Below are 25457 nucleotides of genomic sequence, written 5' to 3'. Positions count from 1 at the left end.
AAGTTATCCCTCGGGTTCCTATTAAATCTTTTTCCTCTCACCGTAAGCCAATGCCCTCTAATTATTGATTTTGCCCTAACCTGGGACCAACACCTTTACCTCCTTAGAAGGCTTAGTATGTTCGGCATGTTCCCAACAACCCTCGATAATTTCTACCGATGTGCCTTCGAAAGCATCTTATCGGAATACATCACAGCAAAGTTTGGGAACAGCTCTGTCCAAGACCACATTAAATTGTGGAATGTTGTGGGCATAGCCAAGACCATCTCATAAACTAGCCTCCCTTCCATTGACTCCCATCTACAGGTCACGCTGCCCTGGCAACGCCACCAACAGAAGCAAGGACCAGTCTCACCCCAGTCAATCCCACTTCTCCCCTCTCCCATCAGGGAACATGTACAGAAGTTTGAAAATGCTTACCTTCAGATTCAGGAACAGTTTCTTCCCAGCTGTTATCGGGAAACTCAGCAGTTCTCTTGTCAGCTAGAGTGGGATGCCACTTCCTCCACAAGTCTCAATAGGATCCTCTACAACGATGAGACCAAGCATAGACTTAGCGACCGCTTTGCCGAACACTTGCATTCGGTCCACCAAGGCCTGCTGGATCGCCCCGGTTACGAACCGTTTTAACTCTTGTTCCGGTTCCCATACTCTGAGTTCTGCAGCATCCTCTCTCGCTGCTCCCCCTCTGATTCCTCCTGCTCTCTGACTATCTTTCATTCATTGTTATTTATCTCTTTACGTCATCTATCTCTTGTTTCCCTTTTCCCTGACTAGTCTGAAGAAGGGTCTCGACCCAAAACGTCACCCATTCCTTCTCTACAGAGATGTTGCCTGTCCCGCCTAGTTTCTCCAGCGTTTTGTGTCTATCTTTGATTTACACCAGCATCTGCAGTTCCTTCCTACCCATTCCCATACTAATCTTTGTTCTTTGCAGAGTGAGGTCATATGCAAACTGGAAGAATAACACCTCGTATTCCACTTGGGTAGTTTACAGCCCAACAGCATGAACATTGAATTCAATTCAAAACTGGTCCCCCTCCCCCCTTACCCCACTTGGACTGGCACGATTTCTACCTTCCCACTCCTCTTCTACCTACATTCCTTCATTTAGCTTCACAATTTGCAACTCTTCAAATCCTCTTGTCACACACCTGTCTTTTCAGCTTTGGCCTTTGTCCAACCAGCTGCTGATCACTCTCTTCCCCCCCCCCCCCCCCCACCACCTGTATCCACCTATCCGTTGCTAGTCCTTGTTCTGCTCCTTGTATTCCAGCTTTCTTCTTTCTCTCCCGCCTCTCAACACGGCCAATCAATCTGAAGGGTCCCTGCCAAAATATCACCTATCCATGTTCTCCAGAGATGCAGGCTTACTCCTACACTTTGTCCTTTTTTTGGCAAAACTGCATCTGCAATTCCTTGTTTCTAGGTGTATCTTTGTGTAATTTTCTGCAAGTCTACTGGTAAAAGGTTGTATAAAGGTTGTATAAAGGTTGTTGGATAACATTCTTTTGAGGAATGAAAAGGTTGAAGGATCCTCAGAAGCAGTGTTAATGGTGCAGGAATGAGACCATTCAATTATTTGCGATGTTTGTGACCCGTCGAATGTGATAAATCTAAGCTGCGCCATGTTGGAGAGAAATAGCATGAAACAGTTGTGTAAGATTCTAAAATTGGCCGAATAATGACTAAACTTTGATATATTGGTTACATGTCGCCTGAATGCAGTTTTGTTTTGCTTTTTAAAAATAGGAAACTGTTGTATAAATATCCTGTGGAAGTTTAGTGAATAGTATTTTAACTGTGGGCCAGTTTGAAAACCATGTTGGTTATTTTTAATCAACTAGTACCTTGTAGTGACGGAAGAATTTAACATTTTGAAACCGACAAACATAAAAAAAAATGAATGTAACTTTTGGTAATGAATGTTTACATGTCAGGTGCATTCAATCAAAATGTGCCTGAACAGTCAATTGATTTTAACGTGGATTTTGATCTACGATGCATTCAAACAAAAATGTGGATAATTTTCTGCTGATTTTGAATCATTGAGTTTCTATAGGCCTTGGAGTACTGGAGCCCCTTGCAACTATTCCATCATCCATTGTTAACCCTTGCCATTCCATTTGGTTCTATGTTTCTTCTCCATTAGGAAGCTAAACCTTGTTTTTATGAATGGGTGCAGTCCCATTGCCTTCAATGTCAGCACTGAAATAGTTTCTCTTTACCATATTTTTTTCAAAATCCTAAAAATGTAAATCAAATCAATCCTTAAGTTTCCATCTGAAGGAAGTGATCGAATTTATTGAATGTCTCCATGTATTAAAACTCCATGCCCACTGTGCGGCACGGTGGTGCAACGGTAGAGTTGCTGCCTTACAGTGCCAGAGATCCTGACTACGGGTGCTGTCTGTACGGAGTTTGTATGTTCTGCCCGAAATCTTCGGTTTCCTCCCACCCTCCAAGGACATAGGTTAATTGGCTTGATGTAATTGTAAATTGACCCGAGTGTGTGTAGGATAGTGTTACTGTCCAGGGACCGCTGGTCAGTGCAGACACTGTGGGCTGATGGGCCTGTTTCCGTGCTGTAACTCTAAAACTAAGACAATGTTTTCTTTCTGTTTCAATTGCTTTGCATGCCTAATATATACTTGTTTATTCTGCAGCGATAAGGGCCTTTCATATTAGTCAGAAGGTGCTTTAATCTTGACTTGGCTAACTTGTTTCCTTTTATTCTAGAGCACTAGTTATAAAAGGTAGTAACCCTTGAGGCTTGATTTGTGACAATTATATTTGACAATTTTGAATGACTGGAACATTTACTGTGACCAATGGAATATTTCCCTGCTTGGTCCTTGTTTGTGGCCTTGATGTTACAAATAAACAGCATATATGGAGCCTTTGAATGACAGCCCAGTTTCACATTGAAACTGGCAATCAAGAACCTAAATCTCCCTCATCCACTTCCATAAATCAGAAGCCGAGAAACTATTTGTAAAACCACCTGTCATTGTTCCAGCACAAATCCACTTTAGACATCATTTAGGAGATTCTGCCTAAACTACTGAATAGCTAAGCACATTAATCTTCCTGGCTGAGCCGGCTGCCCATGGTTTTGTAAGGAGGATTAACAGGCAAATGTTAGCACATTGACTTGAAACATCAAAGCTATGCAATACTGTATTTTAGTTGTATATTGCCCTCTTGGCACTTGTAGAATTGATTTAGCTTGGAATAAGCCTCCCTCAGCTGCACAGAAACATCACATAAATAGTGCAAGGCTCTGGCATAGTGATAACAATGGGTCTCTTTTCCTGCCTATCTCTCAAAGATTGAGCAAAAGATTAGAACAACACCATGTCTGTTGGGTATTCATTTGTTTCACTTCTCTTAACGGAAATTTAAATGTATGTATTAAAATCATTAAGTAAGTTAAATTATTTGCTGCTTGAGTGACAACTAGTTTTGTTAGTAAGTGATAGGAGCAGAATTGGGCCATTCTGCCCATCAAGTCTACTCTATCGTTCAATCATGGCTGATCTATCTTTCCCGCTTAACCTCATTGTCCTGACTTCTCCCCATAACCCCTGACACTTGCACTAATCAAGAATCGGTTACCGGTGGGCGGCGCGACTCGCGTCGCAGCGGCCCCTCATTCCGTCTGTATTTTTATTATTTTTTGTCTCGTTTGAATGTAGTTTTTATTGTTTTTTTTGTGTATGGGGGCGGGGTGTGGGGGAAACTTTTAAAAATCTATCCACTGCACGGAGAACCCGACCTTTTCTCTGTCGGGTCTCTATTGTCGTTGGGGCCTAGCACCGTGGAGCGGCCTCCAGCAGGAATGACCTAGGGCTCCAGTCGCGGAGCCTGCGGACCTACTCACCATCGCGGAGCTGGCCGAGTTCGGAGCGGGAGGAGCAGTGGTGGCGTGCTGCTGCGACCTGACCCCGGAGATTCGGAGGCTTACCGCAGGTCTGGCAGACAGGAACACCGGGAGCCCGCGGGTCCCTGCAGGGAGACCGCTTTTCGGGGCTTCCGCAACGGCGACTTCACCCGCCCGAGTTGCGGGGTTGAAGAGTACCTGGAGCGGAGCCTTACATCACCGCCCCGCGCGGCTTGGAATGGCTGCGGGACTTTGCTAGCGCCAGCCGGGGGCTCCAACAACAGGACCCGGAGTGTGGCCTTGCATCACCCGGCGCGGGGTAAATGGCCGCGGGACAATTACCATCTCCCGCCGGGGGCTTTGACTTTGACTCTGACATCGGGAGGGGAATGGGAAGTGCAGGGGAGAGATAAGTCTTTGCCTTCCATCACAGCGAGGAGGAGATGCGCTGTGATGGATGTTTGTGTAAATTGTGTTGTGTCTTGGTTCTTTTTTGTGTGTATGACTGCAGAAACAACATTTCGTTTGAACCCCAATGGGGTTCAAATGACAAATAAATTGTATTGTATTGTATTGAATCTATCTATCTCTGCCATTAAAAAATATTCATTGACAGCCTCCACAGATGTCTGTGGCAATAAATTTCACAGATTCACCATCCTCTGACTGAAGAAATTCCTCCTTATTACCTTCCTAAAGGAATGCCTTTTAATTCTGAGGCTATGGCCTCTGGTCCTAGACTCTCCCAGTTGTGGAAATGTTCTCTCCACATCCATTCCATCCAGGCCTTTCACTATTCGGTAAGTTTCAATGGGGTTCCCCCTCATCCAAAACTCATTCTAAACTCCTCATAAACTGTCATAGCTAGAGGCCCTTGTTCGATCCCGACTGCTGGTGATGTCTGTATGGAGTTTGTACGTTCTCCCCGTGACCTGCGAGGGTTTTTCCCCAGGTGCTCCGGTTTCCTCCCACACTCCAAAGACGTAAAGGTTTATAGGGTAACTGGCTCGTTAAAAATTGACCTTAGTGTGCAGGATAGTTCTAATCTGTGGGGACTGCTGGTCGGTGTGGACTTGGTGGGCCGAAGTGCCTGGGTCTGCACTACATATCTAAGCTAAAACTAAAATTAACTCTGCAACTCTCACGCCTCTTGATGGTGACAAGAAACCAGAAGATATTTAAGAAACTCGCATAGGCTCAAAATGAAATTGCTAAGTCCACACAGTCAGCACCTGGTATAAGAATTGAACATGCTTATCTGGTGGGGCAAAGCCACAGCTGTAATAACTGGACAAGGGTTCTGATATGCAAAGCTGTAAGAGTATGAAATTTATCAGAAACCAATTTGTCATTTTTTTTCTTACTGAAATAATAGTAAACCAACAGAATAGCTCTTGTACATGTCGGTTTAGAATCGAAACATACAAAGGTTGGTTCAGTAAAGGGATCAGAATTAATAACATACGAATAGGAGTAGATGGTATGTCCAATGAGGCTCTTCAGCAGTTCATGAAGATCATGGTTAATGTTATTTTTGGCCTCTACTCTAAACTCGTGCTTCCTGTATCTGTCTTGGTCGTAAATATAATTAATTTGACAAATTGGATTAGAAGGAGCTAGGAGAATGGAACTCCCAAGTAAGTATTGGATTTGCATGTGCCTTCAAGGCTGCAACTTGCAGTGAGACACAGAGTTGGAATAACTCAGCGAGGCAGGCAGCATCTCTGGAGAGAAGGAACGAGTAGTGACGTTTCAGCTCGAGACCCTTCTGACCTGAAACGTCACCTGTTCCTTCTCTCTAGAGATGCTGCTTGTCTCGCTGAGTTACTCCAACTTTTTGTGTTGATCTTCGGTTTAAACCAGCATCTGCAGCTCCTGCCTACACACTTGCAGTGAGAGCTGCTTTTCCATTGTTGGAGTAAAATGTCAAAGCTCAGTATTGATAGGATAGTCTGACATTCCAGTGGGGAATCTGTCCCTTTAATTCTATACAGCTCAGACCTGATATAGGATGGTTACTATTGGGGTTCTATGTTATAGAAAATGTGTTTCTTAAAAATTATTTTGCTTGAATGTTTTTATTGATTTTGTTTTCATGCGTTTTAATTTTCAATTAAGGTACTGTAAATAATTGCATTTATTAGTGGTTCTGAATATTAGAACATTTTGGTTTCCAGCAGTGACTCTTGAACTTTGAAGCAAGGCTCCATTCCTAGTTTTATCTTCAATCGAATGCTAGCAGTGCATTCTTGTGTATGGGTTCAGTAAAAGCCACATATCTGATTCCTGAATCAATTGCCTTTGTCATGCCTCATTCACAGAAGCCCTGCCCCCTTACTCTTAACTCTACCTAATTCAATTATTGTTCTTTTAGGTAGACAAAAGTGCTAGAAAAACTCAGCGGGTGAGGCAGCATATATGGTGAGACCCTTTTAGTATTCCTTTGCACCTCTTGGTTTCGCACTTGAATCGTGCACTGCTTTGTTTTGCAGTTGTGTATTTATTGTTGCATTTATCATTGCTATGTGTATTCTGTTTATTCTGAGAGCTTTGTGTGGTGTACGTGACAATAAGTTAATAAGTGAATCGAATGCTTGACAGACATGAGACTGGAGATACTGGAATCTTGAGCAAAAGCCAAACTTCTAGTGGGTCAGGCAGCTTTTGTGACTGGAAGTTTCTCTGGCATTGAGGTCTTGCTGTTCGATTCCTGGGTGTTGAAGGAGCAGTGAGATCAGTAAATGCAGACAAATAGGGACTGTGGGCAGCAGGCCAAGACTATGACTGCATGCAAATCTAACTGCAGCAGAGGTGTCTCAAGATTCACAAGCTGAGCAGGACATGAATTTCAAATCTGTAGGTGACCAAACAACTCATTCTGCACTTAACACGAGAAACTATGCTCACAGAATCTACCCTTCAAAAGCCCTCGCGTGTTTAAGTGAGATGGGTTGTCAGTCCTCTTCAGTTTAGTTTAGTCTATTGCCCCACATACAGAGGTCAGTTAAAAGCTTTTGGTTGCGTGCTAACCAGTCAGTGGGAAGACTATGCAGATTACAATCAAGCCATGCAGTGTGGGTGGAGTTTTTTAAATATTTCAAAATAGACTTTATTCTAGAAATAAATATACAATACATGATCCTTACAAAACTCCATCCGACATTCTCGGAGGCTATACATACATACAATAGTTTCCCCAAATCATTTTTTCCCCCTCACCCTTGCCACTCATGTGGCCCATTACCGTGGAATCCCTTCCCTTATTTTGAGGGATGTCTCCACCACACCCTGTACTTAGAAATACAACGAAATTAGGAGAGCTACTCCTGATCAGTGCAACCAAAACATGTTAAAACAAGATAAAAACACAACCAATTACATCCAATACGTTATTTAACTGCTTGAAATAGTAGATAAATTATATTTATCACACCCAGGTAGAACATTGCACTTTAAAATGTAATAAATACTTTAAAATAATTAAATAATGAGAAATATTAGCTGAGTGGTCTGTTTATAGTGGAATGGATGACAGCATCTCTTCGTGTCATGTGGATATTTGAGGAATTTGGAGTTCTGATGGCCCAGGGAAAGAAACTGTTCTTGAGTCTGTTTGTCTGGCTTTTGATGCACCTGTACCACCTACCAGAGGGCAGGAGCAAAGATCATAGAGGAGCAAGATAGGCCACTCCTCCGAAATCCAATGGACTGACGTGTAGTACGTGACGGAACGTCACGGCCGCCATTTGTTTAAGCGACACGCGACTTCCGGTATGCCACCTGCTGTGATCCACAGCAAAGATTATAGAGCTCCTCTATAATCTTTGATCCAAAGCAAAGATCCTCGAGTATCTTGTAGCGGGAACAGCCCCCTCCTTTGCGTAGTTTCCCTTGCATTGTATTGTGCAGTTTCCCTTTAACACACACTGCACAAAATTAAATTTAACGTATATATATTTTATATATTTATATGAATGTGTGTCTGTGTGTGAGAGGCAAGTTAGAGATAATAAAGTTTATTCTCATGGATCAGAAGCAACTTTGATTTAAATAATCACTATTAATTCATTTGTCTTGTAAGATGATGTGCATAAACCATAAAGGCAATTATATATATAATTATATAGTAATGATAAATATATGCATATATATATATTTATACACATACATATATATACACATACATACGTATACACATACAAATGCACACATACATATGGATACATTTATATGCATACATACACACATATATAAACATATATACATACATATATACACACATATACATATACATGCATTAATACACATACATGCATATATACACATACATATATATTTATACACACGATCATTTTCCAACGATCAATAGATTTACGATCAGTTCCTGTGGATTGGAGGATAGCTAATGCTATCCCACTTTTCAAGAAAGGAGCGTGAGAGAAAACGGGGAATTACAGACCAGTTAGCCCGACTTTGGTGGTGTGAAAGATGCTGGAGTCAATTATTAAAGATGTAATAATGGGGCATTTGGATAGCAGAAAAAGAAGTAGTCAAAGTCAACATGGATTTATGAAAGGGAAATCATGTTTGACTAATCTTCTGGATTTTTTTGCCGCAAGGCTTGGTGTTGGGGCCGCAACTGTTTACCATATATATTAATGATTTGGAAAAGGGAATTAGGAGCAAAACTAATGCATACATACCTACATATTTAAATTCATCTGATAAGTTGGTCAAATAACATGGGCACCTTCTTGCTTTTTTTGAGACATGGATTTTTTAAATGTGAATGTCTCATAGCAACACATTTGTGGGTCAGCAGTATTTTGTACCAACCCCCACAATTTCAAATAATTGTAAATTGAACTTCTTAAACAAGGAAAACAATTTTTATTTACATCATTTTGTGTGGCTGTCAAGGTGGCTGTGTTGACTGTAATTATGAGACTGCCGGGCAGTATCACTGTGAATGGCGGTGGCTGTGTGTTTTAATGCAAGTGTGAAAAGGAGAGTAAATTTAAAGAGACAATGTGAGAACCATCAGGGTTTCATCCAAGAACCAATTTAAAGGCAAGGTTCCATCAATTACAGTATTTTAATTACAAATCTTACTCTTAATATTCCTCCTAATTAGGCTTTTTGTGTTCCCTCTTGAACATTGTGTCTCCCAGAGCCTCTGGGGAGGTTCTGGAGATACAATAATCCAATCTTGAGGCAAATAACCATCTTTAAAACTGGCATTGCCTGCCTTTAATTCTACATTCTCCGAGGATGCTGGATGCCACGACAATCTCTTGCAACAAGTACAGAAAGGCAGTCAACTGCAAAAAGATCAGAGAGGAAAGAGTATGGAAGGGAAAGGCTTTTCAGAATCATAATCAGATTTTATTTGCCATGTTTTGCAACATACGAGGAATTTCATTGGCCAGGTCAGTCATACAATTAAAAGCAACAGCACTCAAAAACACATTTTAATACGGACATTCACCACAGTGACTCCTACACATTCCTCACTGTGATGGAAGGCGAAATAAAGTTCAAGTCCCTTCCTTTTGTTCTTCCTCGGTCGGGGGCCTCAAGCCCCCCGTTCAAACTCCGTTCAATGGTGAACTCCTCTTGGTCTCCAGGCCTATAGTGCTGCACAAATCACTGCACCACATGCATCTATTTATTCCCTTTTCACATGGTTCATGCAGCTGGATATTAACTTGCCGACATGGAAAGAGATGCAGTGAGCATTCAATAGTTCCGATTTCTGGGTGAATTAAGGGGCTGCTTGATGGGCTGAGGGTTATCGAGATTGTCTGATTGTCATTCTTTTGGAAGAACTGATGGAAGTTCTTATGGAAAAGCTGATGAATTGACTACGGGATGAGCTGGTGGGCTCGAGGATTGCTGGATGAGTGTTCTAGAAACATAGAAAATAGGTGCAGGAGGAGGCCATTTGGCCCTTCGAGCCAGCACCGCCATTCATTGTGATCATGGCTGATCAGCCCCAATCGAAAACCCGTGCCTGCCTTCTCCCCATATCCCTTGATTCCACTAGCCCCTAGAGATCTATCTAACTCTCTCTTAAATCCAGCCAGTGATTTGGCCTCCACTGCTCTCTGTGGCAGGGAATTCCACAAATTCACAACTCTCTGGGTGAAAAAGTTTTTCTCTCACCTCAGTCTTAAATGGCCTCCCCTTTGTTCTAAGACTGTGGCCCCTGGTTCTGGACTCGCCCAACATTGGGAACATTTTTCCTGTATCTAGCTTGTTCAGTCCTTTTATTCATTTATATGTTTCTATAAGACCCCCTTGCATCTAACAAGAGATGTCATGTATTGTCATGTAGAACAATTTCCTGCATCTAGCTTGTCCCAGATAGAACAATTAAATTCTTACTTTCAGCAGCACAACAGAATCTGTAAACATAGTACACTGTAGACAATATGATAAGATCCCCCTCATCCTTCTAAACTCCAGTGAATACAAGCCTAGTCTTTTAAATCTTTCCTCATATGACAGTTCTGTTAGGTTATTTGATGGTTAGGGCAGGTTTAGAGGGGTATGGGCCAAATGCAGGCATGTGGGACTAGTGTAGATGGGACATGTTGGCCAGCGTGGGCAAGTTGAGCTGAAGGGCCTGCTTCTAAGCTGTGAGACTCTATGACTAGGTGATCTGTTGAGGCTGGTGGTATGCCATGAGGAACAATGGGCATGGACCTTTGTAAACCACCACCTGGTTGAGTCTCCTTGAGTCACCATCGGCATTGATAACATCAGTCAGGGGTTGATGATCTGCAAAAAACAAGTTGGTCTCATTCTTGTTCTCTCATGCGATACAGGCAGCAGATCTGAACTGCCTGTGTTTGCCCTCTTAGCTGTCTTGTCAAATTACGCTGGAGATTAGAGTCACCCCTGAAACAAACAGTGCCTTGTGATCCACAGGGGAAAAAATAAAATCTAAATGCAGAACAATGGATGGTTTAAATCAAAGAAAATGATACAAAGAGGCCATTAGAGCCTCTTTGCCATCTAGGAAACCGACAGCAGATTTTACAATGCATTTAAACCTCTCCCATTTTTATGAGATGCATTCCTGGAATATGTAGGAAGTTTATTGTAACCTAGTGCCCTATTGGTTAAGGGCGGCATGGTGGTGCTGCGGTAAAGTTGCTGCCTTACAGTGGGTGCTGTCTGTACGGAGTTCGTAGGTTCTCTCCATGACTGAATGGGTGTTCTCCGAGATCTTCGGTTTCCTCCCACACTCCAAAGACATACAGGTTTGTAGGCTTGGTATAAGTGTAAATTGTCCCTAGTGTGTGTAGGATGGTGTTAGTGTGCGGGGATCGCTGGTCAATGCGGACGCGGTGGGCCAAAGGGCCTGTTTCCGCGCTGTATCTCTGTAAGAAATAAAAGCAAGGATAAGCCATCTAAGTTCACACCACCATCAGTAAGATAATTGTTGATCCTGCACCTCAACACCTTATTCCCACACTCTCTCCATTATCCTTCATCCTTTTCGTATTTGAAAAAAAATATCTCTCCTTTCAAGGACTCGACTTCCACCATCTCACGCGATCAAGAATTCCAAGATTCCCAGCCCTTGAGTGAAGAAACTGCTCCTTGTCTCATTACTAAATATCATTACCCATATTCTGAGACTTTGGCCCTCGTTCTAGATCACCAGACCAGCCGCAATCTCCACCCACGAGTCCAATCTAAACAGAGATAGACACAAAATGCTGGAGTAACTCAGTGGGTCAGGCAGCATCTCTGGAGAAAAGGAATAGGTGACGTTGCAGGTCGGAAGCCTTCTTCAGACTGCGTTCTGACACTTCTTCTTCTTCTTGCGTATGGCGTGCACAGCCTAAAGTTGTAGGACAACTTGTTCTATTTGATCTTATTTGACTGTGCACACCGGGTTGATTGCATTTGTCGAAACAGGGCGGACCACGTGAAGGTTGCAATCTCCCACCCCGCGTTCTGACACCAAAGAGCAAAATGTCCAACGTAGATACAATAATAAATATATCGCCATTTGCATTAGTTTTGTGCAGTTAACAAATCACAATTTCACACAATGTACATAAGACGGCAGTTATTTGACAAATACTCTGCAGTTCGGTGCAGGAGATCTTGTCGACGAGTATTCTGGACCCACTGTTGACATCTGAAATTACAGGAGATATCATTTAGGATTAACTAATAAGAAAAAAGATGATCATAACTACATGCCTGAACAATGGATGATATATCACAAATGCAATTGTTTTCAGTTGTGTGGAGAGACCTGTATATTGAACATGCTTTTTGCCTCTCATATGTCAATCAATCCCTTACAAGAACAAAACCAAAAACATACAGAAGTGTTAAAATTGTCTTTATTATAGTGGTAAGTAAAGATCTATTAAAAATAAGTCTACTAACTTTCTAATGTACCGACAAACCTAGTTTCCCAATGGCCATTGATGGGAGAACAGAAAATAACATTTTCACCACAGAATATCGACAAAATAATAATAATAATATTCTCTTACCTTTCTTTTTTATCGGGGAACCTAAAGAATGACAGGTCTGGTCGTTTAGATTTACGATTAGAACAATTGATAGCTGAGCAGTGAGATGAAGATTTACATGAGGACGCCATGACAGTGTGGGGGAAGCCCAAACAAATGCTCAATAAAATGGCGTCGACAATCACACACGTGATACTACGCGTTTTTCGAGGAGTGGTCTATCTTGCTCCTCTATGATCTTTGGGCAGGAGGTTGAACAGGAACTGTCCAGGATGGGAGGGGCCTTTGATTATTTTCCTGGCTCTGCAGAGGCACCGAGAGCTGGAGATGTCTTCCAGGGAAGGCAGAGGGCAGCCGATGATTTTCTGGGCAGTTTTGATCACTCTCTGCAGGGCTCTCCTGTCTGCTGCTGAGCAGCAGGCAAACCACACCGTGATACAATATGCCAGCACACTCTCAATGGTGGAGTGGTAGAAGGCCACCAGCAGCTTCTCCTCTAAACTGTTCTTCCTTAGCACTCTCAGCAGACCAGGAGATGTGCGTTCCCAGGAATTTGAAGGTGGAAACCCTCACGACACAGTCCCCGTTGATGTAGAGCAGGGCATGGTCCACTCTGTGCCTTCTGTAGTCGATGACCATTTCCTTTGTTTTGCTGATGTTAAGTGCCAGGTTGTTTGCAGAACACCACTCTGACAGATTCAGGATCTCATCTCTGTAAGCTGCCTCGTCTCCTCCTGATATGAGTCCGACCACCTGCAAATTTAATAATGGAGTTTGTGGAGTGGATGTGAGTGCAGTCATAAGTATATGGAGCGTAGAGGAGTGGACTGAGCACACAGGCCTGTGGAGAACCAGTGCTGAGTGTAAGGGTGGAGGAGCAGTGGGAGCCAGTCACATTGTTGTTCAGGCAGTGCAGATGTTTGTTGCCTAATATTTGTGTGTTGCAAAGTGAAGTCTTATTCTCAGGCTGTCATTTTAAAAACAGCATCTCTGCATTCTTTGTTCAAAAATAACTCTTGGCCACCAAGGCAATTTCTTTCCTGACAAAATGAATTCCCCATGGGGGGAAATGGACCATGTGAGATAGTGATGGCAGGAATGCATCTGCTTTTCGGGTTCGTCAACATGCTGGGAAGATCAGCTGGGAAAAAAAATGGTAAAGATCTTTTAAGAGTATACTTTATTTTAAGGGAATTGTAACACATGTTACAAAACAGCAATTTTGAATTGCTTCATGAGTTTTTTTTTGTAACTTGATAAATTCTCAGTTTAAGTGTTGAGTCTTCGCATCCTCCATCTGTTGAGACTAATGGTTTTTTGGATGATTTCAAGTTTACACTTGTAGGTGTTTTTAGCATGTCTGGGTTGGTGAAAAGTAACTGGTTTGTCTTGGGTGGCCTAGAAATATGAAGACATCTTTAAAGTTTCTCCAATGAATAAATAATGATATACGTTGCTGTTTAAACATGAAATAAATAAACCAGCTGTGTACAGAAAGTTCTTAATTATTCTGTCAACTTGTAGTGAGAATTTATGGAATTATTTATTCGGTCAAACTACAATGTAAGATGTTGATGTTATTTTTATGATTACAGGTTTTAAGCTTTTAGCAAGACATGCAGTTTTCTGCTGCATTTGTTATATGTGACAATAAATCAACCTTTGAACCTTTGAACCTTTGTTATTGACAGCTGTGGCAGGGTTTACATGGTATCACTTCATCCAAGGTAAAACAGGGCACATAATTTCCAGATGGGTTCAATGCTTTCTTTATGCATGCCATGAAAGAGAGATGAATGATGCACCTACACAAGCCCTCATAACTCCTGATGTTGTGATCTTGGTCCCTGAATCTCGGAGCATCCTTCAATAGGGTGAATGTCTGCAAAGCATCCAGCTGAGATGGTGTACCTGGCTGACTGCTGAGGACCTGTGCAGACCAACTCTCTCAAATATTCAAGGACACCATCACCCCCCCCCCCCCCCCCCCCCCCCCCCCCCCCCCCCCCACACCACGGTCTGATGTTCCCATCTACTTCAATCAGTTTTGTTTGGTGGAAAGAAGAGCAGTGAGCTGCCTCTGACTATGAGGGCTTGTGTAGCACTTGCATCCAGCATAATAAAATGTGTTCATCGAAAGATGCAGCATGGAAAAGGCCCCTTCAGCCACAAGTCACGCTGAGCATCGATCATACATTCACATTTGTTTTGTTGTCCCACTTTTGCATCCACTCTCTGCATTGTAGGGGCATTTTACATCCTTACATGTGTTTGGGATGTGGGAGCAGAGCACCCGGTGGAAACCTATGCTATCACAGGGAGAATGTGAAAACAGACAGCACCCAAGGCCGGATTGAACCTGGCTCTCTAGTGCTTCAGCAGCAACTCTACTCGCGTCGTTCCCGCCCTACCTGCTTTAGGAGGCTGAATCAATTCTTGCCTCGGAAAAGACATGGTTCTGCTTCATTTTGTCTATCAGCACATCAGGTTAAAAGCCGATGCTATCTCACAGGCTCTCTGCTCTAGATCATTAGAATAATGCAGAAAATGTGTCAGGCCGCAGTTAAACGACTACAGCTTGGCGTTTAACACATTATTCTCAACTCATCACAACAATCATTACCAAGGTACACAAAATTGCTGGGGAAACTCAGCGGGTGCAGCAGCATCTATGGAGCGAAGGAAATAGGCGACGTTTCGGGCCGAAACCCTTCTTCAGACCCTATCATTACCAAGGCCTCTGTGCCACCCGTTGCAACTGGATCCTTGGCTTCCTCAACAGTAAACCTCAATCTGTGTGGATCGCTAACATTTTTTCTTTGCTGTCCATCAGCACAGGTGCTCCATAAGGTCATTAGCCCCCTGCTCTACCCGATACACCCAGGTCTGGCTAAGGTCAGCTCCAATGCCGTTTAGTTTATCTTGAAGCACTGCTTAAGGAGGTGGCATCTTTCATCAAGGATCCCTACCATCAGGCCATGTCCTCTTCTCACTGCTACTGTCGTGCAGGAGGCACTGAGGTCTTTGGTTTTGGGGACAACTGTTTTTTATATAACCATCAGGTCCTTGAATATATGTGCACAACCATAATACTACATTAGCAAAGGAACATTAATAACCACCTCTTACACTAAATTGACTTGTTTCTAATTGTGCTTTTGCACTAATGTCTTGTTTTGCAGTTTTTGGTGTCTTGTTCAAGATTTTCATTTTACCAGTACTTTACTGGACTTGCACAAATGACAATGAACTCAATCTGACAACTTGGAAAAATACATTTTTCCAGCAGTGCAAGAGAAGCTCGGGGTGGGGGGGGGGGGGGGGAGAAGGGAGGCGGCGGTGGCGACAAGAGGGAGGCAACGGTGAATGTGTTTGTCAATGGGCATTGACCTGATGGGCCACATGGTAGAGTTATGATCACATTTTCAAATTTGACACTATTCTAAAGAAATCGAGAGCACTTTTGTAAATAAGATTTTTAAAGTGGTAATTTCAGATGGAGACTTTGCATAATTGTCAGTTCTAGGGGAGATATTGGATTGAGTTGGACTAAATTACTGAATGAAAGGTATGTACACAATGTGCTCTCGCCAACTGAGGCTATTGGTTTGGTTGTGTTCCTTGGTGCTCCAATTGTGACCTAAGCTAGATTAAGTAGTGAAAGGCATAGATGGGGTGTATGTGGAGAGGATGTTTCCCCTAGTGGGATAGTCTAGTACCAGAGGTTTTTGAGATCCAAAATCTGTATGACTATATTTCTTGCCCAATATCCATCACCCAACAGGAACTTATCTAAACCTACCATTATCTGTACATTTACTGCTCTACCTAACTTTGCTTTAGTTAAACAAGTGAAGTTTCTCAAACTTAACCTTGTAGCCAATTTTCCCAATTGAGTTATCAATGAAGAACAGAGCAATTCAACATGGGGAGCAGTATGCACATCAGATACTTTGAATATCATTTTTTCCCCTCATTCTGCTGACTGCTCAGCAATATAGCTGCAAGTGAGAATCTATTACAAAAAGTGGTGGTCACTGCCTTGAACATGGGTATCTTTCCACCAAAGGGATCTAAAGGAGGCACTGCCTCAAAAAGACTGCCAACAAAGGCCCATACCACCTGGACACACTCTCATTTCACACCTACTATTGAGGTGGTGACACAGGTGTCTGGAAACTATGACCTCCAGGTTCAATAACAGCTTCTTTCCGACAACCATCAGGCTCATGAACACCACAACACTAACTAGCCTATGAACCATGAACTGTTTCACTGAGTGCTTTTCACATTAATATTGGAGTTTTTTAAATTATTGAATGTGTTGTTTATTATTCTATCTACAAGTACTGTATTTACCTTTGTATCTTTGCATAGGTCTGCTTTTCTGCTGCGAGAAATTCATTGCTCCACTGTCGGTACATTTGACAGTAAAACACTCCTGATAAGTGTATTAGACTTATGGACAATTTGGTGAGATTGGAGAAGATGTCAAAAAGATGACCATTTGATACATCTTAATTTAACTAAGTCAGAGCTTCAGCAGGAGAGAGCCAAAGTCGGTTAATATGCTGAGGAGCCATAAATAATTAAATTCTGTGGTGAATAATAGATGGAATAATAGGCACAACTTTGCTTAAAGTTAATAGCTAAGAAATTTAGGTGCAGTCCAAGTGTTACTGAAGGAATAAATGAATGGAATAAGTGGCAAGACTACAAGAGTTAAACAGCACAGCCGAATGATGGCCTAGATATTCAGTCCTAGTGGGAGATGCTAAACATGATATTAGTACGGTACAAATCAGTTCTACTGCCACGAGGAATTAATTTCCAGTCAACTTTGATCTTTAATGAATTGAGGCAAATATCAGCAATTTATGAATTTTATAATTAAAAGGCATTTATTCAGTCAGATTTCATGTAAATAAAGTTGTTACCTTCTCATTGATTCCATTAGGAGTATCTTCCAATGACAAAAGGAGTTTACAAATGTGTCCAGTATTTTTTCTGCACAGCCACAGGAGTTCCTGAATGGGTGTGACCAGGCTTCCCTGCCCATAGGGCCAATGCCCAAATACCTCGGAGCAGACATTGAGGGCACAGGAGGCCAGACTCCAGTTTCCCTCTCTTCTCCTACCGGCTTCGCTCCCCGCTGGTCGTGTCCGTCGTCGTCGTCACCGGCTCCATCATCCCAGTCGCATGCATTGGTTCTGCTCGGCACGCTCCCCCTTCCAGGCTGCGGTCTAACAGCAGCTAAATTGTATTTCAAACAAACATTCCAACTTCGTTAGAACTTGAGGGGCTAGGTTACTATATAATTATGCTTGAGCTTTGCACTCTTTAATTTGGTAAATTGCATGTTGCCTGAATGCAACCAACCTCAGACCCACTGCAAGTTTTATTTGGCTCTCCTCTTAACCCAGATGTTTGTATTATTCCTGCCCCAAGGCTTCTGTGTTCCAAGTTGGTCGTAATGCCACGTGCTGACTTTTAATGAGATCATCTTGTGAAGTTGATAATTTTCCTTCTAACTATGTGAGACAATGTAACTATTGATGGCTATCACTTTTCTAAAGAAATATGCTTGACACTGTTTGTTAGATGACAATGTATTTTTGGTATGTCCTTATCAGTCACTACATTTGGGGTTAGCCACCAGTTAATTTCTGGCCACAATGGCAAGAGCTACCCACATTGATTTGACCTCCTATAACATAACTGTGCTCTTCTTAAATCAATGGGAACCCGAGAGGTAACTTCACGCAAAGGGTGGTAGGTATATGGAACAAGCTGCCGGAGGTGGTAGTTGGGGCAGGTACTATTGCAACGTTTAAGAACCATTTGGACAGGTATAAGGATGGGGCAGGTTTGGAGGGATATTCACAATTTGCAGGCTGGTGGGACTAGTGTAGATGGGACATGTTGGCCGGTGTGGGCAAGTTGGGCTGTAGGGCCTGTTTCCATGCTGTAAGACTATGACTAAGCTAGGATACTGTCCGATTCACCCCTACCCCACTGAGAACATTGGACTATGTCTATGGAGCTGATGCTCAACAATGTGCTACAATGCGGAGAACTATATTCTGCAGCTCCTTCTGTATGTACCATCCTCTTGTGCGGTAAAGTTGCCCCATGAAACCCTTTTTTTAAATATTAACGGCAAACAGAATAATTCTTGTTTCTTTTCAGACTTCAGCACACAGCCAGCGGTGCTGGATCTCTGGTGATCCAGTCTGCATTTGTGGTGAAAATCAATCCCTATCATAGTTTGTAGATTACTACTTGCTGATCAAAGTCAACATCAGCCTCTGGGATCAGCAAGGCTTGGAAGTTGGCAAAATATTAAGTAAATAAGTTATTATTGACCTTCACAAACAGTAATTCCTTTCTACCAGGAGACCAAAGATAAGAAAACTTGGACTGGTCTGCTTATAAGCAACACTCAAAGTGCATGTCAGTCACTTTCCTACTCTATGCCACTATTCTGGAATATTTATTTCTTTTCATTGCAGATTTCTTGGCAGATTTTCTTGCAATGACAAATTAGATACTTTTTTTGTTTTGTGATATTGTTAATTGTACCCACATCTGAAATGCATTTGTGTTTGTGTGATCTTTTGAGAAGCTTGGATTTATTCCAGATGGAGAGAGAGCTGAAATATATCAATAATTATTGAGCAAATTTACAGTGGAGTAAAAGCTCAAATGTTTAGATCTATGGATTTGAGTGAGCCCTTCAATAAATGGCTCTTTAAAAATTGTTCTAGAGCTTGGCAGCTTTCGTGCAAGTTATCCTAGACACACGCAAGCATGCAAAGATCCATTTCCCTGGGCCAAGTTTTTCCCAAGCCATAATTGAGCTGACAGCTGCGCAAGGCTGCATTTTTGTTATAGTCCCAAACACAAATGCCAAAGGTTTAAAAAAAAAAGTGACTGTTTACCCTGGGGATTTGATAATAATAACGAAACCTTGAGATTTTTTTGTTGGAGGCAAAAACGAAGATTATATAGGTTTTTGCGTAATACCACAGTTTCTAGTTGTGTACGTGGGGCAAATTTTTTTTTCTCCTTCAGTTGGGATATTCTAAACATGCACATTCAAAGTGCAAGCTGATGATTATTTCCCCCATTATTTCCCCTATTAACTGGGGAGAAAGAATGAGATGAGGAGGAGCAAAGAAGCTCTTTCTCTGGATTATGTTAATGTTACCCAATGTTAATGTTAATGTTACCCAAGTGTGACATGCACTTTCACTTTGTCCCATTTTTATTTTGAGGGATTTGCCAATGTCAGAATATAGTGAATGGGCCCACTAGCTGGTGAGCCCTTGGACCACATTTCCACAATATTTTCAAATGTGCCACATTAAAACAAAGTTTATGGAGTAATATACTGGTAAATTCATAAAAAGAAAGATCCATCAATTGAGATAACAGTTGAAATGCCTTCGCATGTAGGTACCATGTGTATGTTCAGACCTACAAAGACCTTCACCACTGAGCCTGCTCCTGCTGCTACCATCGGGAGAAGGTGCAGGAATCTGAGAACCATGACCTTCAGGGACAAGGCTAGTTTCTTCCCTTCAAGCATCAGAATCTTGAACCACGTGGCACAACCCAGCCTTAGCAACAATCAACTGAACTTCGTTTTGGTTCCACTATGTACTTCAGCTTGCACTACAATGGTCTGGTTATCTAACATTGCTGATTGGTGTATTGATTGTTGTATATTTGTTATTCCATTCATGGGCCTCGAGCTGCAGCACGTAAGAATTTAATTGTTCTGCTCCTGGTGCATGTGTTAATTAAACACTACTGACTTCTCTTGATGTGACACAGTGAATGAGTGTGCTTTTTGCACACTGCAGTGGTAACTGTAATAGTAACTCCAGCTCAAACCATTTTGGCCAGCTGGCATCTCTGACTTTTATTGTTTGAAATGATGCAGATAAATAATTCATGAATCAAGCCATGTTGTACTGTTACTTCATGTCAACTTCAGCAGGGAAATTTTCACTGGGGAAATGAAGTTTTATAAATTTACTTTTGATAAAGTCACTTAAAAATAGATAGTTTTGATAAAGTTCTCTTAAAATGATTTTGGTGTCTCCTTTTTAAAGTTATTGATGTCGAATTTATCTTATTCTCCATTATCATTAACAAATTTGCATTTGTAAATGTTCCAGTTTAAGTGGAGATTTGGGAGCATAAAATCCAAATTTAGCAGGCTGTCTCAATATAGGGAGGTTTCACGGCAGTCGGGTCACGACCCATGACCCGTACTGTTGCTACGCTACTCCAAATGGATTACACGCAATGAACTGCAGGTAGGCACTTACCATTGTTTCCAGCGTAGCGGGCCCATTAAAACCCGCTGAAATTGTCAATTTTTGCGCTGTAAATAATTATGGAAATCGGGATAAGCGTGAGAGACATTTAGCCTACTTCAGAATTCCAAAAGTGAGGAGAAATGACGGTAGATAGAAACAAGAGCTGAAGGGACAACAACAGCCAGAGTGCTTGGCGAACATTGGCCATTTGCTCATTGCATTTCATCAACTAAAGCATTATTTGTGTTTTTTCTTGATTCCTTTGGCATCTAAAAAGTTTCAGAAGTGATAAATCTGGCTGTAATTTTTTTAAATCGCCCATGGTTCTCGTGGGTTTTTACATACAAAATGAAAATGCATCTGAAGAAAAATTTACAGCCAGATTTATCACTTCTGAGAATTTTTAGATGCCAAAGGAATCAAGAAAAAACACAAATAATGCCTTACTTGATGAAATGCAGTGAGCAAACGCGATAATTCCCAATATTTTCAATGTTTACCAAGCACTTTAGCTGCTGTAGTCCCTTCAGTTCTCGCTTCTCTATACCTTCATTTCGCTTCACGTTTGGAATTCTGAAGTTGGGTACATGTCTCTCACACTTACCCCGACTCCCACAATTTTTTTCAGCGCAAAAATTCAAAATTTTGGCGGTTTTTAACAGGTAGGAAAGTACGCGTTTCTAGCATTAATAACATATACCGGAAGTGACGGATGTCTTCCACTTGGATTTAGCGGCTCCGTGCGTCGAGCCCTATGACCCAGTGACCTTTCGTGCAATCACCCTATAACACTGTCTATCCATTTCCTTCCATCAATGCTGCCTGTCCCACTGAGTTTTATTTGTTTTTGTCCTTGCTCGGGTTGTGCGAATAGGTTGTTAGAACATGTATGGAAAGTGCAAATCGAATGCTCTTTTGCATTTTTCTCTGCAACATAATTACAGCTTGCCTCCTCCATGAGTCATTTATGACTAGATTCATAATCTGCGGTACTTGGAATCCGATCTCTAGTTTGGTCTCGATGGTTTAAAAGTAAAGGAAAACAAATCTGAATCATTTCAGATTAACCCTTAAGCAAGTTACACCTATGGTTTTGTTATCAATGAATGGGAAAGCCAATTTAAAAAAATTGCTCTGAACAAATTTAAATAGTGGCATTCTGCATACATGATACAGTGGTTGCTATCTGTGTAATTTACATGAATGTTACTTTTATTCAACAAAAAATTTGACGGATAATACAGGATTTTTGAAACTGCAGGCTGCTTGCAATGTAAAGGTTCTTTCGAAAGGTCTGAAGCTTTTGTGTTGATATCCATGCATGTCTCCCTCTGGATCCATTCCCATGGTTGTTTGATGTGTTATAGTTTTGTCAGTGTTTTGCCTCACTGGAAATACTGTTTGAAAAAAAAATGTTTTGAAGAAACTAAATGGGTCGACCGGCATCAATGGGTGGAAAGGCATGGTCGACATTTCTGGTCGAAACCCTGCACCAGGACTTGTCAGAAGCTGGACCATTCATTACCACCGACAGCTGGTGCTTGAGCCGCTGAGTTCTCCAACATATTGTTTGTTACTTCAGATTCTAGTCTCTGCAGGGTCTTGTCCCCTTGTTTGAAAGGTTGACTTGGGAAATAGATGCTTAGTGGTCTATCACTAGGGGGTGCTGCACTGGCAGCAGCCTCTGCCTACAGCCTGTCTGTCATTTCTATCTTTTTTTTAATTTTCAGTTAGTCCAAAGTCTGTTTTAGGGGGAAAACTTTTACTTTTCTATGTGGGGGAGGGGGGCAGGGTAAGGGGGAAACCGTCTCCCAGTCTCTTCCTGGCGGGGACGCGACTATTTCTCCGAGTCGCGTCCTCGCCCCCCACCTTGCGGCCTACCAGCTGGATCGGAGCGGCCTTTCCTGCCGGGGACCGAGTACCGGACCAGGGCTGCTACAGCGGTGGCGCAGCGCTGGAGTCACCGCGGAGCGGGCGATACCTACCTGGGTCGCCGTTTGGAGCTCCGAAGCGTTGGGTCGTTGCTCCAACATCGTGGAGCTCTGGTGCGGAGAGCTTCCAACGCGGGCGGCGCTGAACAACATCGTGGAGTCCTGGGGCGCCTTACAGAGGGTCTACAGCAGCAGTCTCCACCCGGCGCGGCCTGCGGACTTTGGGAGCCGCCGACTCCGGTAGGAGGGGGCCGACTCTGTGTCCACGCCGCTGAGGACGTCCCGCAGCCCCGACGTCGGACTTATAACACCCCGACTAGCGGTCCTGGACATCGGGCCGCCCGTAGCTGCAACCGCGGAGGGCTTGGGAGAGGCCCTGACCATAGGGAACAGTGGAGGAAGAAGACTGACTTTGGTGCCTTCCCACACAGTGGGGAACTTTGATTCTGCTGTGTGGGGATGTTTTGTGTTAAATTCTATAGTGTGTTGTGTCCTGTTTATTTATTTTTTATTGTATGGCTGTATGGGAATTCATTTCACTGTGCCATCTGGCACATGTGACAATTAAATCTATCTTGAATCTTGACACAACCCATTATTTGAATAACAAATGGTGAATCTCGAAATGTTATTTTTATTTTTGGAATCTTGCACGTTATTTGAAGTTTCTTGCTAAAATGAGCAGTTTATTTGTCCGCCTGCGAGTCATTTCTATGATCTCATGGGAATTACAAGGGTGAATCTAAAGTTTACAGCTGTATTTAAACTACTAAAGACTGAGTTGGTACTCTTTGGAAACACCAGCTAGGTTAATATTTCTAAGGTTAACCAAAGGTCAAGGTCGTATTCTTGTAAAGCATTCACTGGTCAGTATTCTTGCAATCATAGTTTTCATTTAACCACTGTCTTCTATCAAAACATTCCCAAAGCACAAAATATAGTCTGGCGAGGCCAACATATAATTGCGAAGAAATGGTTTTTACTTCATTCAAATCGTATTGAAAAGTGTAATGACTTGAATATAAAGAAACCAGAAGTTCACATCAACTTCTAATGGTTCATGAGACGAGGTTTAGATCTTTTCACCCACAGAATATGACTGTATTTATACTTACATTAAATATAAATGCAAAGTGGTTCAAAGTCTAAATTTAAGCAAGAAGTCTTCAAAGCAGTAAAGCAATTTTAGTCGCATGAATCTTTCATCAGCTTTACTGCTGTTAATCCAGCCACCTTGTACTGTCGGAACAAGATGCATTTTACATTTTGCAAGTCATACAACACGGGAAGAAAACAGACCTGAATTTTAGAATCTTGAGATCCTCAAACATTTATAGCCAATTTAGTGTTTATCATGTACATGATAACTTGGTGTAGGAAATGGAGCTGCACAGGAAACTCCAAAGAAGTGTGATCATCAGCAGATGTGCATTGATGCTCACTGACTTGGAGCACGTTATAACGAGCGGGCAGATTAGTTTGTGTCAAAATTTTATTCTTGACCTGCAGGATTAGTTGTAGATAGAGGGACACGAGGAGAAAACACATGTTGCACCCACACGTTTAGTGTGTCCACTTTAATATATTGTGTTGGAAGGAACTGCTGATGCTGGTTTATACCAAAGAGAGACCCAAAATGCTGGTGCAACCGAGTGGGCCAGGCAACATCTCTGGAGAAAAGGAATAGGTGATGTTTTGGGTTGGAGTTCTTCTTCAGACTGAAAGATAGAGGTTGGGGGAGGAAACTGGAGGAGAGACAAGTCCAGAACAAAACTGGCCCGGCAACAGATTATCTCAGCAAGGGTGGAGTCCACAATGGCCCATTGTTGGCTGGGGAAGTTGTGCTAACAGGGATACAAGGATGAGGGCCTGCTGGTGCCGGCACATGGCAGCCAGTGTGGAACACGGGGCACAGAAGGAGAGCTTTAGTTGTGGGAAGCGGTGGGTTGACCGTCGGTGCCTGTCATCTGGGTTGGGTCCGAACTGGGAGCGTTGGAACCAGAGTTACAAGCCCTGAGGCACAAGATGGAGGCAGTAGCAAGCGGCAAGGATACACGTGCACAAGATGGAGGTGCATTTGTGAGCAGTCATCAAACTATGAACCCATTGTAATTTTCAAGATATTCAAACATAACCTACATTTTCCTGTAAAAGAACTAATCAGTCCAAATCTAATTCTTGAGGCATCAATATGCAAGGTCTTGGATTTCAGATTCTCTTCCCTTGACTTGACATTTCTCTTCTGATACCATGTTTGTTGGCTGAAGGACATGATGTGACTGCTGGAAATGCCAATTTTACACCAACAAAAATATTTACTGTTTCCTGATGTTGAATGAGGAAGCTTTTTTCCTTCTGTATTATTGTTAGGGGATGAAACTAGGTAGGGTTTTTAAAAATGTCTTTGTTCCTACCACAAGTGTTGGACTCATGCCAGTAATTAATTCTCCTTCCCTGGCCAATATAATTTTTTTTAAACAAAATGCTTGTAATCTCTGGTGTATTATGGCTGAACTTTATGCTCTCAATCACATGTACAGTGATATTAAGTAAGCTGCTTTTTGTTTATGGAAGAGTGATAAATTTCAATTCCAGTTATTGTTCACAATGTGAACTTTTCTGCACTGGGGAAAACAAATGCAGATTAGGTGACGGGTTTGCGCACCGCCCGTACTTGGCCTGCAGCCCATTGACTGCTGCTTTAATTCTCTATCCCATTCTTGCTGACTTGGCTATCCGTGATTTCCTGTACTGTCATAATGAGCATCGATGCAAGCTTGAGAAACAGCAGTCTAGGCACACTGCCGCC

The 25457-nt window shown here is 42.3% G+C and overlaps 1 protein-coding gene across 2 annotated transcripts in view; it reads left to right on the top strand.

The window, feature by feature from the left end:
• Window positions 1-25457, top strand: part of nck1 (NCK adaptor protein 1) — a 157809-nt gene that overhangs the window by 45400 nt on the left and 86952 nt on the right. The gene's annotated exons all lie outside the window — the stretch shown is intronic.

This window comes from Amblyraja radiata, chromosome 13 (genome assembly GCF_010909765.2).
Source record: "Amblyraja radiata isolate CabotCenter1 chromosome 13, sAmbRad1.1.pri, whole genome shotgun sequence".
Lineage (NCBI taxonomy): Eukaryota > Metazoa > Chordata > Chondrichthyes > Rajiformes > Rajidae > Amblyraja > Amblyraja radiata.
The sequence above is the reverse complement of the archived record's forward strand: the minus strand, read 5'-3'. Positions and strand labels throughout refer to the sequence as shown.